Below are 17,657 nucleotides of genomic sequence, written 5' to 3'. Positions count from 1 at the left end.
TAAAACGCTAACCCAAAACCAAAAAAACAAATTAAAACTGAAAGCCTACGGCCTTCTCTTTAAGCTAAATCACTAGCCCAAACCTCAATAACATAAACTTAAAGCTAAAAAGCATTAATACAAAGAAGGTTAAAACGTAAAATAAACAATAACACGAAACAAAGAACTAATAATACCAGTATAATAAAGGGGAAAAAACATCGAGGTAAAGTCGGGCATGTGAAACTGAAATATAATCCTTGGCTAAAGTGATTTTCTACACTTGGATAAGTTCTATGAATTGAGTTGGTCGGCTGAGGCATTGATAGTATTGTTTCCAGGTGAGGGGCACATGCTTTCAATGTCTACGAAGTAGCCAGGATATTTGTCTTTAATTCCACCTGGTGTGATGGCGAACTCAATTTTGCTATGTTTGCACTTAGTTTCATGTTGTCTGGATGGATGAATAAAACATTTTCATTGCTGTGTTTAGCCTTGGTATTGTCTTTATTTACATGTGGAGAGAAAACGGAGGCACGGTTTGTGATATTTAATTCTTATTGTTTGTTACTAAAGGTCACTTCACACAATTACATTCCTAAGGTAGCTTCATGGTGAGTTCTTACTCACAACATTGTCTTCAAATGAGCCTTGATTGGTGTCATGTTTGCAGAGGCACTTGTTTGGGTGGGGCACACAAGCTTTGCTCTGATGTTTTGATTGTAATGCCTAATCCAAGAGTTTCTGAGTGAGCCATGGAAGCCAACCAAGTGGCGGGAATTACGACTGAAAGCGCCAATCGTTTATCGGTTGTTTAATCGCATAAGTGAATGGGATGAGTGAGTCATGTCAGGTTTAAGCTACCAACCGGCCTTTATCCATGAATGATTGGCTCTGACTTCAATGCAGAGCTTAATACAAACACTTTTCAATCGCCCGGGCTATATATACCTAGCAGTCAGATACAAGCATCACGGCACTTGTGCTAACATTGTTTGACACAACTCATTGTTGAAGACTTCATTCAAGCCATGGCCTACACACTTTTAAAGGTCCTGTTCCAAAGCCAGTCCACTTTGCCATCCTGGGACATAGCTTCGTGCGGCGACTTGATCAAGTCTGTCCCCCTCCACGTGGCATCCTCACTTCCGTGCGTGGGATCGGAGGGGCGACCGTCGCTCGGATAAAAGCAGAGGTGGATGCCCTTGAGGCAGGTTTTCAGGGCATTGTTTTCTTTCAAGTGGGAGAGAACGACGTGTCGGCGTCAACTGATCCTCAGAACCTGGTTGAGGACTTGCTGGATCTTCTGAACTACCTAAAGGTGGAAACGGCCGGGCTCCAGAGCAGTGATAGGAAGTCTGTTCCTGAGGGTAAAACCAAGGAACATGACGGTCTCTGCCTACAAGTGGAAGATGGAAGAGGCGAACTGGCGCTTGAAGAGGATGTTGTGATGCCGTCTGGATGCCATCTTTTGGGACCACAGCCGGTACATGAGGATGGGACCTGCACTATTAGCGAAGGATGGCGTCCACTCAATGTCAAAAGCTAATGCCCAGTTCTGGCTTTCTATTCATTAGTGCATGTGTAGGTATTATGTTCAAACACCCATGTCCTTTCTGGTAGAGAATCAATTTAAAAACTCAATAGTGGTTTCGGCCCATTGTGTATACAGCAGTAGCAAAAGGATTTGCTGTTCGAACTAGCTGTTGTGGGAATGGCGGATGTCATTGCTGGTTGTGGGTCATGGGTGACAGTTGCATTTTCTGTCATACATTTCAATCCTCCCTACTGTAGCAGGGTGTTCAACGCGCTCACTTTATGGTTTCTACACCATAAAACTATGCACGCCTCCCTAATCTAGGATCACGTCTTTTTACCAAGAAAAGTGCAAGTGAGTAAGACATCTCCATAACAGATGGCAAAATGGACGTTGACATCCGATAATGTGCCCCATGTTGACCCCGTGACAATGTCAGGTACTCCATGCACGTGGCAACATTTTGATTTATGATATGCGTGGATATGTCGCTTTCTTCATGTGCGAGAAAATTAGTGTAAACGGGATGCACTAAAGCTGTGTGTCATCGAATCAGCTGTTTTGGCTCCCTTCACACGCATGAGACTTAGCTTTGGGTGGCTTCAAGGATGGGAAAACGTGATGACATCCGCACGTGTTGCACATGACGTGAAAGCCAAGACAGGGCTTTCAGTCCATAGTAACAAAACCCTGTGGTCGATGTATGAAACATGACAAGTACCTGCAGCATGAAAACCTGCTAAATCGGGCTAACTCTGCCTTCCAAGCTCTCCGGCAACTAAGCTGTTAAGGCAGATCACTTTTGATACCACTAGTTAGCTTCACGTCTATGTGCAATATGGGCATGGGTTGTGTATATTCAACGTTAACGTGACGTTTAAACAACGACAGCCAATGTGTCAGGCACCTATATGAAACCCATTGGGATTCCAACCCACACCCTCAGTCAGGCACTTAATCGCCAGCAAACTAAGTCAGCCACCTAACCCGCTGAGCCACTCGGCTTCCACAAAACTAAGTCTGACAACTAGTCAAGACCATGTATACTGAAAGCCATTAAAAACGCAATTGGTATTTGTCCTGAAACTTACAAAGTTCTATTGAAGATTTTTTCCTGCGATACAGAGGATGTAGGGATAAAAGGCTGTTATTCTGGCCCATTTCGAGTTCCGGAGCATTCCTCACATGAACTTTGATACTTAAAACTGAACCTTTGACATTTCTCGTAAACACAACCACATTCATGAAACACGTTGTGCACATGCATTACCTGCACCCAGGCCCTGTAAAAGCACAAGGAATTGTGGAACTAAATCACTTTGAGAAAATGCCACACTTGACACAAGACGAAAGGAATCAGGTTATCGGTATGGTCAGCCAAGGTGCTTCAGACGTGATGATTGCCATCCACTGTAGGTACATGGATGTAGTTTTTCATATTCTAAAATATCGGTAGAAATACTAAATTAATTTTTCTATATATACTTAATTTGAAGTTAGTAGATTTTGTGGTGGATAAGGTGTCTGCAATGAACAAAGACAATTTTTACCTGTCTCCATGTCTAGTCTTAAAGTTTTTCAAAATTATAAATAATTGTTCCAAACTTGTTTATATTTATCTGATATTTTACCCTAATTTACCCTCAACTGAAATGTTTTTTCTGTGTGTGAAAAAGTACTTCCATTAGTACAAGGTATTTATACTATTCTTATTTTCTTAATATTCAAAGGATGTTTTCTTATTACCAATTTACAAAATACAATAAATTTTTTCTGGAAATAAAACTGACTTGTATGTATATTTCAGACCCGATGTAGAAGATTCAGAACTTGTTTGCTATGACATTGACAAGTGGTTGTCATCCAGTGGCCCAGCTCCTCAAACAACTCAGAAGAAGAAAGATGCAGGTCACAAGCTTGTCTTCGATTCCAAGTGGAAACAAGGTCGCCCCCGTGTGACCAAGTTCTTGGCACGAAAGAGGAGAATATGAACGAATAATTTTATGAACTTACATCAAAGCATGCCAAACAGACCCAAATGATGTCAGCCACAGTAAATTACTGAACCCTTAATTGTTGTGCTTTGTTTGCTGAATGCCCTTTTGAATTTTAAAGTTCCCTTTTTTTCTCTGAGTCTACCCTGCCCTTTCATAATCCTGGGGGAAACACTATCAGTATATGTTGTGTACCCCTCTGTCAAGTGTAAATTTAACCAAACCTGAAGAGGTTTTAAATTCTTCGAAGAGAGTCGTCCTTGGGGTACATATTATGCATTTTCCACGCTGAAAATGTCCTGTGACAGTTGTATCAATGTTTTTGAATAAAAAGATTGAATAAATAAACTCTTTTATTTATTATAAGTCCCCCACCTCGTGGAGTTACCTCCCGTTGCGCATGCGCACCAACTGGGTAAGCACCTAGGCCCGTATCATCATTCCTTCTGCTGTCACTGACTAAACAAGTCGCATGTGTCGAGCAGAGCTGACCTCTTGTGAGATAAAGAGAAAGATAATGTCTGAGACGCCACCTGTATGTATGGTCTTTATTTTGTCCTTTAACGAAACAGTAAAGCTTTGCGGTTGGTTGTTTCATAATTGTGACTTTGTATTAATTATTTTACGCTAGCACTTTCCCGTGGTTTACGCACGTGTTGCTCTGCAATGGCAGGAAGTTTAGCGTGCCATGTGGTCGTAATATTGCGTATTGAACCAACTATTACTTTCCGTGGTAGCCTTCACGTATTTTTCAATGTTTTCTACGTGTATATATGTTGCTGGTCCGCCGTTAGCTACATGCTTGCGTGTTTGCTTTCAGGACTTTTCATCCTGTTCGGTCTGTGGACAGCATTCCACGGGCCGACAGGCATGACCAGTGCGTCGCCTGTCTAGAAAAGACTGGCCATGACGTATGTCTGAGACACCACCTGTATGTATGGTCTTTATTTGCCTATGCAAGGAACAGTAAAGCTTTACAGTTGGTTGTTTCATAATTGTGACAGCGGAGGGCGGCGGACACGCTATTTTACAAAGATGCGTGAGGCGGGTGGGGAACTGACGCAGGTCCCCCCGTCTAAGACTAAGAGACCGTCACGTAAGGGAAAAAAATCCCGAAGCCAAACCCCCTCTCCCGCTAGTACTGGTGGATTTGACATGTCACTAATGGACAAATTGTTTCAGCAGCATATGGACTCTGTGAAGTCCCTCGTTCGTGAGTCTGTTGGAGGTCTCCGCCAGGAGTTCCTCGCTCACTCCGGACGGGGGGCGGAGAGTCAGGGGATGGGATCGCAGGGCTCGGCTCGATCCCTCAGCCTTGAGGCGTCTGTAGACCCGTTGCCTCTGGCTTCGGGTCCGGACGCCTCGGGTGCCCCGGAGGGGGAGGTGCTTCCAGTCCCACTCTCGGAGTTGGCGCAGGGACCGTTGAGTATTCCTGGTGTTCCGTCCCTCGCGCACTCCCGCCCATGAGAGCGGGAGGCACCAGTTCTGCCTGGTCTGCCTCCAGCGTCTCGACCGGGTCCGTGCACGCTTCCAGGCGCCGACGTGGAGCGCTCTGTCTGCTCTTCCCTCTCTGTGCTTCCTAGCGCTAGGCTGCCCACCGGGTCGGGGTTAGGGTCCTCTTTCGGAGGAGACCCAGCCTCTGACTCGGGCGCCGAGTCGATGGAGCTTGGGGAAGTAGAGGAGCATGACGGAGGTTTCCGTTTTGCTTCGGCTCTGCGGGAGGTCCGCAAAGAATTGCCGAGGGCCTACCCCAAGCCGCTGGTGCCTGTTGGCAGCTTCGGACTGGCTGAGTTCCGCTTGCCAGGCGGGCGCTTGCCCCTCGGCAGCCCTCGCAGACGCAGCCCGCATTCTGCCTTCCGTTGGTTCAGGACGTGGTCGAGCCCCTCTTGTCTGGTACCCGTGTTCGGTTCGACTTGCCGGATTTAGTACGGAGGTACCAACTTGGGGAGGACTCCCTGTTCGTTGTTCCCATCGTTGACGAGTGCGTGTTCACTTCCGTCGCCCTGGGGGGAGGCTCGGCTTCCTCCGGAGCAGCTCCGGCTGCTCGGCAAGGGCGCCTCACTCAGTTTGCCCTCGCGGGCGCCCCCCTGCAGCACGCGTACCGGACCTACGAGGAGGTCTACCGGAACGCGATGCAGCAGGTCAGGGTGCTGGTCCATGAGGCCTACCTCTCCTCGATTCAGTGGTCGGCCCTGGAGGCGGAGGGGCATGCTGGCGACGTTTCGCCGCTTGTCGTGCTGCTCCGTCAGCTCTCGGAAGTTCAGGCACACCTCGCGCGCGACTCTTTGCGGTCTGCTGCGTCGACGGTGATGTGCGCAGTCATGGGGATGCGCAGGCTGTGGCTGTCGACGTCTCGGTACTCGGCAGCGACGCAGCAGACCTTGCTGGCCCTCCCTTTTCGTCTGGGAGCGACCCTCTTTCCAGGGGCCCAGCAGGTCATACGGGAGGCTGCCGCTGCAGCTACCTCCTTCAAGGACTCTAAGGCCTTGTTGGAGCACCCGCGGGTGTCTCGCCCAGCGCTCCGTTCCACCTTCCTCCGCCGGGGTGCAGCCTACACCCGAGTCTGCCGGCTGGCCTCGGCCGCTTGGTAGGGGTAGGCGGAGGAGCAGGTCCGCCAAGGGTAGGGGCAAGGAGCAGTCTTCGACTAGCTCCCAGCCTTTTGGCGGGCGTGGGAGGTCTGCCCCGACCTCCCGTTAACCCAGCTGCCGCTCAAGCCGTGTGTCACACCCAGTCAGCTCCGCTGCTCGGGACAACGCACGCGCTCCTACCCCATATCCCAGTGGGAGGCCGCCTCTCTATTCCTGCCGGAATGGGAGAAGGCTACCAACAATGCTTGGGTGCTGGCCACGGTCAGCATCGGACATTTACCACTGTGGAAGCGAGGTCCGCCCGACTTCACCGGCATACGCCGCACTCCGGTGCCGTCATGTCAGGCATGCGGACATATTGCGCGACGAAGTTCAGGCTTTGCTGGACAAGTCCGCAATCGAGCGCATTCCACCGGGAGAGGAACAGGCGGGATTTTACTCCACGTACTTCCTCGTCCCGAAGAAAGACGGGCGGTTCCGTCCGATTCTCAACCTCAAGGGGTTGAATCGCATGCTCGAAGTACCATCCTTCAAGATGGAGACACTGCGCTCGGTGATCTCATCTGTTCAGCCCGGCGATTGGCTCACGTCAATCGACCTAAAGGATGCGTATCTGCATGTGCCCATACATCCCTCGTTCAAGCAGTACCTTCGGTTCTCTTACGACGGGATGTGTGTACCACCACGGTGCTCCCCTTCGCCTATCCACTCGACTGCCCCAAGGGTGTTCACCAAGCTCATGTTAGTCCCGCTACCCACGCTCGCAAGGAAGGCATTGTTACCCTTACCTCGACGACTGGTTGCTCGGAGCACTAACACAGCCAGCCAGCAGTCTAGATGCTACTCACACAGTGATAGACATTCTAACTTCGACTGGGGTGGATAATCAACCTCAAGAAATCCGACCTGGTACCCACCCAGGACTTGGTTTTTCTTGGAGCGCGATTCCAAACGAACAAGGATCTCGTTTCCTTGTCGCCCGACTGGATCACCAGAGTTCGGGAGATGGTATCTTCGTTCCTCTCCCAGCCCCAGGCACCAGCACGGACTTGGCTCCGTCTACTGGGCCATATGGCGGCGACGATCTCTGTAGTGTGGCGGGTGCGGTTGAGGATGCGTCCTATACAGCAACCTTTGGCTCGGCTGTGGACTCACACGGAGGATCTGGAGCGCAGTCTCACAGTCCCCGAGTGGTTGACACCTCACCTTCAGTGGTGGACCAATGTCGGGAATCTCACCAGGGGGGATGTTCTGGGCAGTCTGTCGGTGTCCGGACTCTGGTCCGAAGCCGAAGCCCACCTTCACATCAACGTGTTGGAACTGAGAGCTATGCAGTTGGTTTGAGCGCTTCCGAGAGCATGTCCAGGGCCAGGTGGTTCGTCTTCAGTTGGACAACCAGACGGCCCTGTCGTACATCCTGAAACAAGGCGGCACGGTGTCCCAACGCTCCTCCGGGAGACATGGGACTTTCTCCTCTGGTGCGACCAGTGCGATTGTCAGGTACTCCTGTTTATCTCCCGGGGCTGGAGAACGTGCGAGCAGACGCTCTCTCTCGCCGGATCCTGGCCCCGCACGAGTGGATGCTAGACTGGCAGATATTCGGAGTTATCTCCCAGTTGTACGGGTCGTTCCAGGTGGATCTGTTTGCGTCCGGCGGGACGAATCAGACACCCGTGTTCTGCTCTCGAATACCGGACCCGAGGGCGTTGGCTGCCGACGCCTTCCTGCTGGATTGGACGGGCAAAGTGCTCTGGGCGTTCCCGCCGTTACCACTCATTCCCCGTGTCCTTTCACAGCTGTCCACCCAGCCAGCTCGGCTGCTTGTGCTACTGGCACCGCTTTGGCCGTCACAGAGCTGGTTTCCGGTAATTCTCAGGTTTCTGGCTCAGCCTCCTGTTCTATTACCTTTTACGACCGGACATTCTCACTCAGAACGGAGCGCCACCCCCAATCCAAGGATTCAGTGGGTGGCTTGGCCTCTGTCAGGTCTAGCCTCGAGGCACGCTGGAATTCCTGCAGCAGTTGCAGACAATTCTGGCTTCGGTATGGATTCGACAAACGTTCAGTATGAGGATAGGTGGTCCCGCTATGCGCGCTGGTGTTCAGATAGGGGGATTGCAGATCCCTTTTCTGCGGATTTAGTCAGAGTATTGGAGTTTTTGCAAGCTCGTTTGGAAGAAGGCCTGGCGGCTTCTACCATTCGTGGCTACTCCACCGCTATTTCCACTTTTCACACCCCTGTCGATGGTGCTCTTCTGGGGCAGCACCCTCTCATACAGCGCTTTCTCGCTGGCGTGGAACGGGTTCGACCTGCTCTCAGTCGTACCAGTCCACCTTGGGATTTGTCAATTGTGCTCGATTGGCTGTCCGGTCCCACTTTCTCACACCTATCGGCTATGTCCATTCAGTTGTTAACTTGGAATGCTGTTTTTCTGGTGGAGGTAACATCTGGACGTAGGGTCGGCGATTTACATGCTATGTCGTCCGACCCGGCGCTGACTGTTTCACACTGATCGTGTCAGTATTCGCCTCCCGGATACTTGCCGCCCGAAGGTCGATCACGCTTTCCATGTGACTGCTCCTATCGAACTTCCCACTCTTACCCAGCCTTCCACATCGGGGACCTCTCCTACGAGCACTCACCCGTTGGATGTCCGTAAGACACTCAAGGTCTATATCAAACGAACGCAGGGAATCCGTACGGGTACCCAGCTGTTCTGTTACGGTGGCGGGAAGGCTGGTGTGCCAGCGAGCAAGCAGACTTTCCCTCGCTGGTTTGTTTCTTGTATTTGTGCCGCTTATCAGGCTAAGGGCAAGCCTCCCCCTGAGGGGTTGAAGGCTCACTCGGTCAGGGCAGTAGCCGCATCAAAAGCTTTTGCATCGGCACTCCCCATTGAAGAGATCTGCTCTGCCGCTATTTGGAGCCGGCCAAGCACGTTTATAGCGGCACTATCAGCTCGATACACATTCCCGTAATCGTGCGAGCTTTGGCCGTTCTGTTCTCTCCAGTGGACAGTGTCCTGCCACCCTGACCGAGTGAGTCTTGGTTTATTGGTTTGTTTATTGACGCTGCTGTACAATAATGTGTGTTATTGCCATATCCGCTCCTAGGAGCTAACTACCCCCTTTCGATTCTCTCAGGAGTAATTAGTCGATTGTGAGCGGTTTTGACATTCCCCCCTACGGTGCTCACTAATCGACACGTGGTGGGTGGGGCTTTGTTGACATTCGTACCATGTGCGATTGCCTATGCTAACATATGGAGGTTGTCTTTGAGCACAAATCCTCCCTGTCAGTTCCCCTCCCATAATGCCTCTCGCGGAAGCGAAACTGGGACATGTGACAGGTGAGTGTTATGGCGTCTGTTCAATTTTTTCCCATTAACGATAGCTATTTGTGTGTGCTTGGACAGAATTCCCACCTCCCTGGCCTCCGGTCTTTGGGAGTCTGTGTTTATGCATAATATGTACCCCAAGGACGATCTCTATGAAGAAGAATTAACCAAACCTGAAGAGGTTTTAAATTCTTCGAAGAGAGTCGTCCTTGGGGTAGGGCCTCCCGCCTCCCCGCAATTCTGTTCACTGATTTATTCAGCAGAAGGAATGATGATACGGGCCTAGGTGATTACCCAGTTGGTGCGCATGCGCAACGGGAGGTAACTCCACGAGGTGGGGGCCGTATAATAAATAAAAAAGTTTATTTATTGTACAATCTTTTTATTCAAAAACATTGATACAACTGTCACAGGACATTTTCAGCGTGGAAAATGCATAATATGTACCCCAAGGACGACTCTTCGAAGAATTGAAAACCTCTTCAGGTTTGGTTAAGTTTTACGTCACACTCAGCAATATTCCAGCTATATGGCGGCGGTCTGTAAATAATCGAGTCAGGACCAGACAATCCAGTGATCAACAGCATGAGCATCGATATGTGCAATTGGGAACCGATGACATGTGTCAACCAAGTCAGAGGGCCTGACCACCCGATCCCGTTAGTTGCCTCTTACGACAAGCATGGGTTACTGAAGAACAATATTCTAACTCAGACCTTCATGGGTGGAAACAGTTATGAACTTCAATGACAATATTTAATATATTACACTGACATGTATTTGAAGCAGGTGCTCATTTGTTTTGCTGACTAATACAACGAATTCTGTATGACAGAAGATAACATTTTGAGGACCATTCTGCACTCAGGTCACACAAGATACCTTTCACGAAAGTATTTTTCAGGTTGTGCGCGTTCAGAAACGTAAAAAAAATTATAAAAAAATACTGATAATGGTCCAACAGATTACAATTGACTTGACGTTTGGCATGATCACACAGATATTACAAATGATAAATAAAATGCATATAATATTTTCATTGGATTTTATTGCACAAGTACATACCTACCAACACAAAACAAACCATCAAGTTATAATACATGCGATACATGAGGAATTGAGCACTGACAATAACAGGGACGATTGCTATTGTTTTGTTTGCACAAACACTGATTTGGAGCTTAGATTTGGGGCTTTATTCCTTTGTTTTCTAAAATTAAAAACTTTTAGAATTTTCAGGTGTGAGCGAGAAATGTAAAGATTTATTTCGTTTAGTTTTGCTCAATTTATTTTTGTTGATTAATAAATTGTATTTATTTAGTAGATTTGAATTGTGTTATTCTGCACGAACCCTTAGCAATGCTACCAACCATCAATGAACCATAAAATAAGGTTTATGAAATGTTCCGGACTGAATATTCAGTTAAGATCTACAAAAATTACAATGCAAAGTCTATAAACAGACCATTTTAGAACATTGAACCTTGTCAAGGACAAACCTTACCGTCACTGGGCGACCTACCTCAACCGAGGTGCTTATTACAATAACTAACTTGATCAAGTCAAAGCTCTTGAAAATCTATACTGTAAACAGGTCTTTACGCAAAAGAAAGCCACAAGAATCAACATCCCAGAGGTGATATAGCTACAGATTTGGTGACACCAAAAATGAATAACTTGTGACATGGGTTTTGATTGTTACAAACAATAGTTATTTCCAGTTCATTACTAATTTGAACATGTTTACTTGGTAGTATATATTTGACGACTTTTATTGGTGTTTATTCGTCTGCTAAACGAATACAAATGAAAACGCCATCAGAAAGAGATGATTGAGCATTCTCACAGAATTGGTGCACAGCGAGCGCCTGGTAAACTGCACTCGATCCCATTTCTTCACTCCGACATTAATGAAAACATAATGCCTTCTCGCATGCAATATTTCAGATCCCAGTACACTCAAGACATTTTCGTGCTTATCAACTGAAGGAGACTTAATACTATAGTCAACATGTACGACAACAGATGATAAAAGCATAATTATCTAACCTTGAATTCCACCTGTGTGGACCTGTTGAACCCTTGTGTTCTCTGAGACTTGAATACTCCTCTGGTTGCTGTTCCTCAGCTTGCCGACCACTGACAGTGGCACGATATATGCGAGTGTCAGCCGGGTACCAGTTCCGCCTGTGCTTGGGGTGCGTTTGAGCAAGACATTTTTATTTCAGAAACAATCCCGAAAACGTCAATGTTCACTGACAGGCGAACATCGTATTACACATGTTACAGAGCCTCTTAAATATGCCAAAATGAAAAAAATGGAGGAATTACCAAAACAAGATATTGTTTAAAGAACATTATTGCAATCACCATGTATTCATGTTTGTGAATATAACAGTTACATAAAAACACGATTGGAGTTTAAAAAATATGAGTGACCAGAAGCCGTGTCTGATCGGCCTTGAGTTATGTTATCTGGGCTGACGGTAACAAAGACTATATGTCGATATATGATTTTTGCCTGCCTGTATCCTGACCCAACCTGGCATGTGACCCCTTTCTGGTATATGGATTGCCTAAAATAAGGATAGGGTGGTTTTACTGAGTGACCTGGGTCAAGTTGTGTCACCGTGACCTTCCGGTGGTACATGTTGTTCATGCTATCAACCGCAGGCCATCTATAGCTGGACCATGGTCAGACTAGGTCATTTATTCGCAGCCGTAATCTGTGAAGGTAATGAGCCACTTTATAAACCAGTACGTGTTCACCTTAAGATTATGAACCCGGCGTGATATTGCTGGAATATTGCTAAATGCGGCGTAAGTCCCAGCTCACTCACTAAGACTGACTGACTGACTGAGTTTGGTTTTACGCCGCTTTCAGCAATATTCCAGCAATATCACGGCGGGGAACACCAGAAATGGGCTTCACACATTGTGCCCATGTGGGGATTCGAACCCGGGTCTTCGGCGTGACGAGCCAACGCTTTAACCACTAGACTACCCCACCGCCCCTCACTCACTAAGAGGGGCGGTTGGCTGGCCTAGTGGTTAAAGCGTACGGTCGTCACGCCGAAGGCCCATGTTCGATTCCCCTCAAGGGTACAATGTTTGAAGCCCATTTATGGTGTCTCCGCCGTGATATTTCTGGATTATTGCTAAAAGCGGCGTAAGATCCAACTCACTCACTAAGATTATGAAGAACAAAAACGGTCGCCCGAACACAACCTGGATATAATACGTGGTAGCACGAGCAGCACGCTCCGGTCGAGCTCGTGCAGGAAGATGAACACAGGAAGGAAATCCGTGCCTTCTCCAGAGATTTGAGCAAAGTTTAACAGAAGCAAGGCTTTGAAGCATTGTTCGCTTTCAAATGGCAAAATGGATTTTGCAAGAACTGCCTTTGCTATGTTCAGAGAGAAGAATTGACACCTGTATTTAAGTTCTCCTAATTAATGCGGACAAAGCGTTAATATTTCGTTGACACACTGTAATAAATAAAACTTATTTTGTTTCATATAAACAGGTGTCACTTAAATTCTGGTATACAAAGGCAACTGTACAAAAATATAATTTTCCAGTCCTGACATGTCATTAAATATTATAAAGGTTGTTCATGTTGACCACCTCACAAAAGAATCGGTGGGGTAGCCTAGTGGTTAGAGCGTTCGCTTGTCACCCCATGAGTACAATGTGTGAAGCCCATTCCTGGTGTGGTGTCCCCAGCCGTGATATTGTTGGAATATTGCTAAAACAGCGTAAAACTAAACTCACTCACTCAATAAAGAAATCAATCATGGTTTATATAGTGCCGAGTCACCAACCAATAGCACGCAACGATTTCCACACCTGTCAATCTTCACAATCGCTAAAACAGCATTGCTCAAAAGAAATTGCGGATGACCAGGTTATTTCATGTTACTATGTCATTTGTAAACGCAGATGTACCGAAAATATGAGTTCGTTAGCATTTTTTTGAGTAGGCCTAATATGTGTACAAAACGTAAACAATGGTAATTCTTCCACCACATTTAGCCCACAGGCCCCCCTTTTTGCGCGAATATATCGTCATCCATTTGTGTCAAGATCGTTTAGTTGAGGGTCAAAATGGGGTTTCAATCGACTTGCAGAAATAACAATAAAGAATTGGTAGGTGTCATGAGTGGTGCTCGATAGGCCAATCATCTATGGTTATGTTCACATTAAGTTTTAATCGATAGCATGCGGTGGTAGCATAGGGATCGGCAAAGCAGTCGGGTTGGGTACATCAAAGTGTCCGGCCTTGTCATAATGTATTGTTCTGTGAAGCATTTCGAGTCGGGGGGTTATCTAAAATTTATATATATATTTTTATAAATCTTTAATCTTTGCAAAGACACGAGGTTCTATGATTTAGCTCTGTCCTCTTTCCTGCCTCTCACAGTCCAGTAGGCACGTGGGGAAGATCGATGCTCATGATGTTAATCATTGGATTATCTGGTCGATTATTTACACTAAATTACAGACTGCAAAGCTGCTTGGAGCGGTGTCAAATATAAAGCAAAACAAACCGTTGTATCTATCCTTCTTTACCTTCTGCGGGCTAGTGGTTAAAGCGTTCGCTCGTCACGCTGAAGACCCGGGTTCGATTCCCTGTATGGGTCAATGTGTGAAGCCAGTTTCTGGTGTCCCCCGCCGTGATATTGCTGCATGGAATATTGCTAAAAGCGGCGTAAAACAAAACTCACGTGTTGGACGTAGTCTCATAAAGGAGGGGTGGGTTTCGTTTCCGGAGCTTAACTCAAAAACCGTTTATGTCATTTATCGCTCCCCAAAGTCCATTTCCTATCTATCCTTTATGCCACTGGAATCACCAGTTTCAAATTTTGCACACAGTAACACATCTGCTATGTATATATATAATGTCTACAAATCTGCCATGTCTATAAATGTCTAGTATTTATCTGAATAAAAAAAGAAGAAATATATAAATCTAAAAATATAATATACACTAACCCTACTCAGACAAACAGCATTCGGTCATATATTGACTATAACACATTCTCACAACTTATTTCAACCGAAGATTACATACGTGCATACATCATATATTCACAACAACATATTCACAAGGCGGGTACACACATGGACAGAGCAAAGGCAAGGAAGGATCTAAAATACACACTAGAGTGAGGATACCATGGATACAGATATTTACAAAATAGGACAATCATACATGTCCATGAGTATGTGTTCAGTAACCTGTATTTCGCCTCCAGAAAAGAGAGACAGCATTTCATCTTCTCGGATATTCAATATGACATTATCCAGAATTGGAATTTTTAAAGTTGTAATTAATTCACTTATATACTGAGTCAAAAAAGAAACTTCACAAAATGTCATTTGAAAAATAATGAATAATTTTTCTCTGATGATACATCTATGTATCCGAAATGGGATCCATATCTTTCGACTCTAGAAAAACTTTAGCAAAACCCAGTCAAACCCATCCATTCGTCGTGCAAATGACCTTAGTGCCAAATCAGGTTTTGCACGTGCAGTCGATCACGTGATCTTCGCATCGAAGTTTTCTTGATATGCACGTGTTTGCATTGGCCTCAAGAATTGAAAAAACACTTTTAAACCACAGTTCTAACGGTACTTGAAATGCCACGATTGTCAAATGTGCAACGTGAACGTGCCGTTGGCATGTTGCAAGCGGGAAGATCAGTTATTGACGTCGCAAGAGCAATGGGATGCAGGCGTCGTACTGTGTATGACTTGCGAGGTCGTCTACAACAAACTGGCACCACTTCTGATCGCCCAAGGTCGGGACGTCAACGTGTGACGTCGCGAGCAGAAGACCGTCAAATCGTCCTACGTCACCTACGTGACATATTTCTGCCGGCTACAAGAACCAGGGCTGAGATGTTTAGAGGTCGACTGTCCTCACAGACCATTCGAAATCGGTTGCGGGCTGCCAATCTATATTCTCGACGTTCATATCGTGGGCCAATATTGACGCCGTTTCAGCAACGTCAACGTCTGCTGTGGGCCCAACGTCACCTCCGATGGACCCAGAGAGACTGGAATCGAGTCGTCTTTAGCGATGAATCCAGGTTTACCCTCAGATTCGCGGAGGGCAGGCATAGAGTCTGGAGACGACGTCGTGAACGGTATTCCCAATGTTGTGTACAGGAAGTCGACAGATTCGGGGGCGGAAGTTGCATGGTGTGGGGTGCTTTCTGTGGGAACAACCGTTCCCGACTTCTGGTCATCCGTGGAAACCTCACAGCTGCTGCTTACCGCGACCAGGTCCTCACCCCTGAACTCGTTCCTTTCATGGCGGCTCATGGCCCAGGTGTACAGTTCAAGCATGATAATGCTCGGCCGCATACCGCGATGTTGACACGTAATTTCCTTCAAAACGCTGGAATCAACGTCATGGACTGGCCATCGAGGTCCCCTGACCTTAATCCAATAGAGCACGTTTGGGATGCACTTGGGAGAAGGCTTCGTGGTCTTAGGAACCAACCTCATAATTTGCAGGAACTTGGCGCTGCCTTGCAAGAGCAATGGCGCAGAATCCCCAACCACGTGTTGACAAGCATCAGGCAGTCGATGAGGAGACGGTGTTTGGCAGTGGTGAATGCGCGGGGCGGCCATACACGATATTGAACTGAGAAATTTCGCATTTTTATTCTTGTGACTTGACATTCTGTATACCCATGTATTGGAATGGCGGTGTAGCCTAATGGAACTGATTATGGCACTGTCAGTGTATCGAGTACATCACACAGATCTCAGCAATGAAATAATAACAATTTAACCATCTTACCATCTCTTGTTATTTTATAGTGCCCTGGAGAAAGAATGTGAAGTTTCTTTTTTTGACTCAGTGTATATAATTCATTCATTCATTTTCTTCCTGTATGCAAAATCTCAGAACGGACCTACACTAACACTGGTTAAGGAATGACGTTTCTGGGGTTCACAGGGCAAATTGATCCGTATAAACCAGGTGTACCTAGCCTCCCAATAAACCTGATAACCCCAGCTCACTGCAGGTGTTGGAAAGCTAGAACGTGACCTTGTATCTACCTTCATCACACCGTACGAGCGGTGAACGGCAGGAAATATTTCATAGCAAGGAAGTAAACGATTTATCACGCGAGAGGTGACCAGGTTTCATTTTTTTAGGTGTAGGAAAATGTCAATATCTATATTTGTATAGGCCATATTGTCCCCAACCTTCATGCTGTAAAATAGAAGACACATGTTCGTAATCATACCAAATATCTTTCCATTCCGTCATCATACAATCCCATGAGGCTGCAGAACAATGTCTAGCTTCGGCTGCGTTCCCGTACAGATGCATAAACATTTCAAAGTTTTAAGGTATCATTGCTGTATATACGAAAAATAAATATACCAACATTAAGATTAATTATCGAACTATCTTTGTGTTAAATTTGAATGCTTAGTATTGTACCGTTTTCGAGCTCTCATGTTCGAAAGACAGACACCATCAAATTGTTAGTGAACGATTTAAGAACCCAGGCAATTGGTCACGGTGAAAGATTTCATTTGGTGAACGATTTACGGTCAGCTTAAACTCGTCATCCAATTTGCTATACAGCATTACCACTAACTATCAAGTATTCAATTCTTCAGATGTGCTGTTTAAACGACGGAAATGTCACCATATCACTGCTACTACTGTTCTGAACATTTTCAAGACTTCAGTGGGGTGATATATCACTGTAATGACATTCACACGGAGAAGACAATTAGCATTTTAAAAATACGTTTAGGTGACATTACAGGTAAACTCAACTAAGTACAAAAAGGTTTCACACATGTGCCAAATGAAACTGATAAAGAAACTGTTGTCTCTAAGGAACCTGAAAAACTCAGTTTAGTATCAAAGGATGACGAATCACTATGTGCACCAAGAAAAAGAAAAGATACACTCTTCAAAAAAATGGCAGCTCCTCGCGCTGGCCCAGTTGTACAGTTCAAAGCATGAGTAATGCTCCCGGCCGCATACCGCGCCGGCTATTACACGAAATTTCCTTCAAAACGCTGGAATCAACGTCATGGACTGGCCATCGGGGTCCCCTGACCTTAATCAATAGAACACGTTTACAGGATGCACTTTAGGAGAAGGCTTCGTGGTCTTACGGAACCAACCTCTATAATTTTGCAGGAACTTGGCGCTGCCTTGCAAAGAGCAATGGCGCAGA

General features: G+C 46.4%; 1 long non-coding RNA gene across 2 annotated transcripts in view; it reads right to left on the bottom strand.

Annotated features, from left to right (window-relative positions):
- The window catches only part of LOC124278636, a 78,960-nt gene extending 67,361 nt beyond the window's left edge, over window positions 1–11,599 (bottom strand). For both annotated transcript variants that reach the window (XR_006899141.1, XR_006899140.1), the window contains exon 1: window positions 11,482–11,599. This is a non-coding gene — a long non-coding RNA (uncharacterized LOC124278636). The remainder of the gene's footprint in view (window positions 1–11,481) is intronic.
- Between the last annotated feature and the right edge of the window lie 6,058 nt (window positions 11,600–17,657).

The sequence above is a fragment of the Haliotis rubra genome, unplaced genomic scaffold (assembly GCF_003918875.1).
Source record: "Haliotis rubra isolate DU_JTF1 unplaced genomic scaffold, ASM391887v1 Scf24, whole genome shotgun sequence".
Classification (NCBI taxonomy): Eukaryota; Metazoa; Mollusca; class Gastropoda; order Lepetellida; family Haliotidae; genus Haliotis; species Haliotis rubra.
The sequence above is the reverse complement of the archived record's forward strand: the minus strand, read 5'-3'. Positions and strand labels throughout refer to the sequence as shown.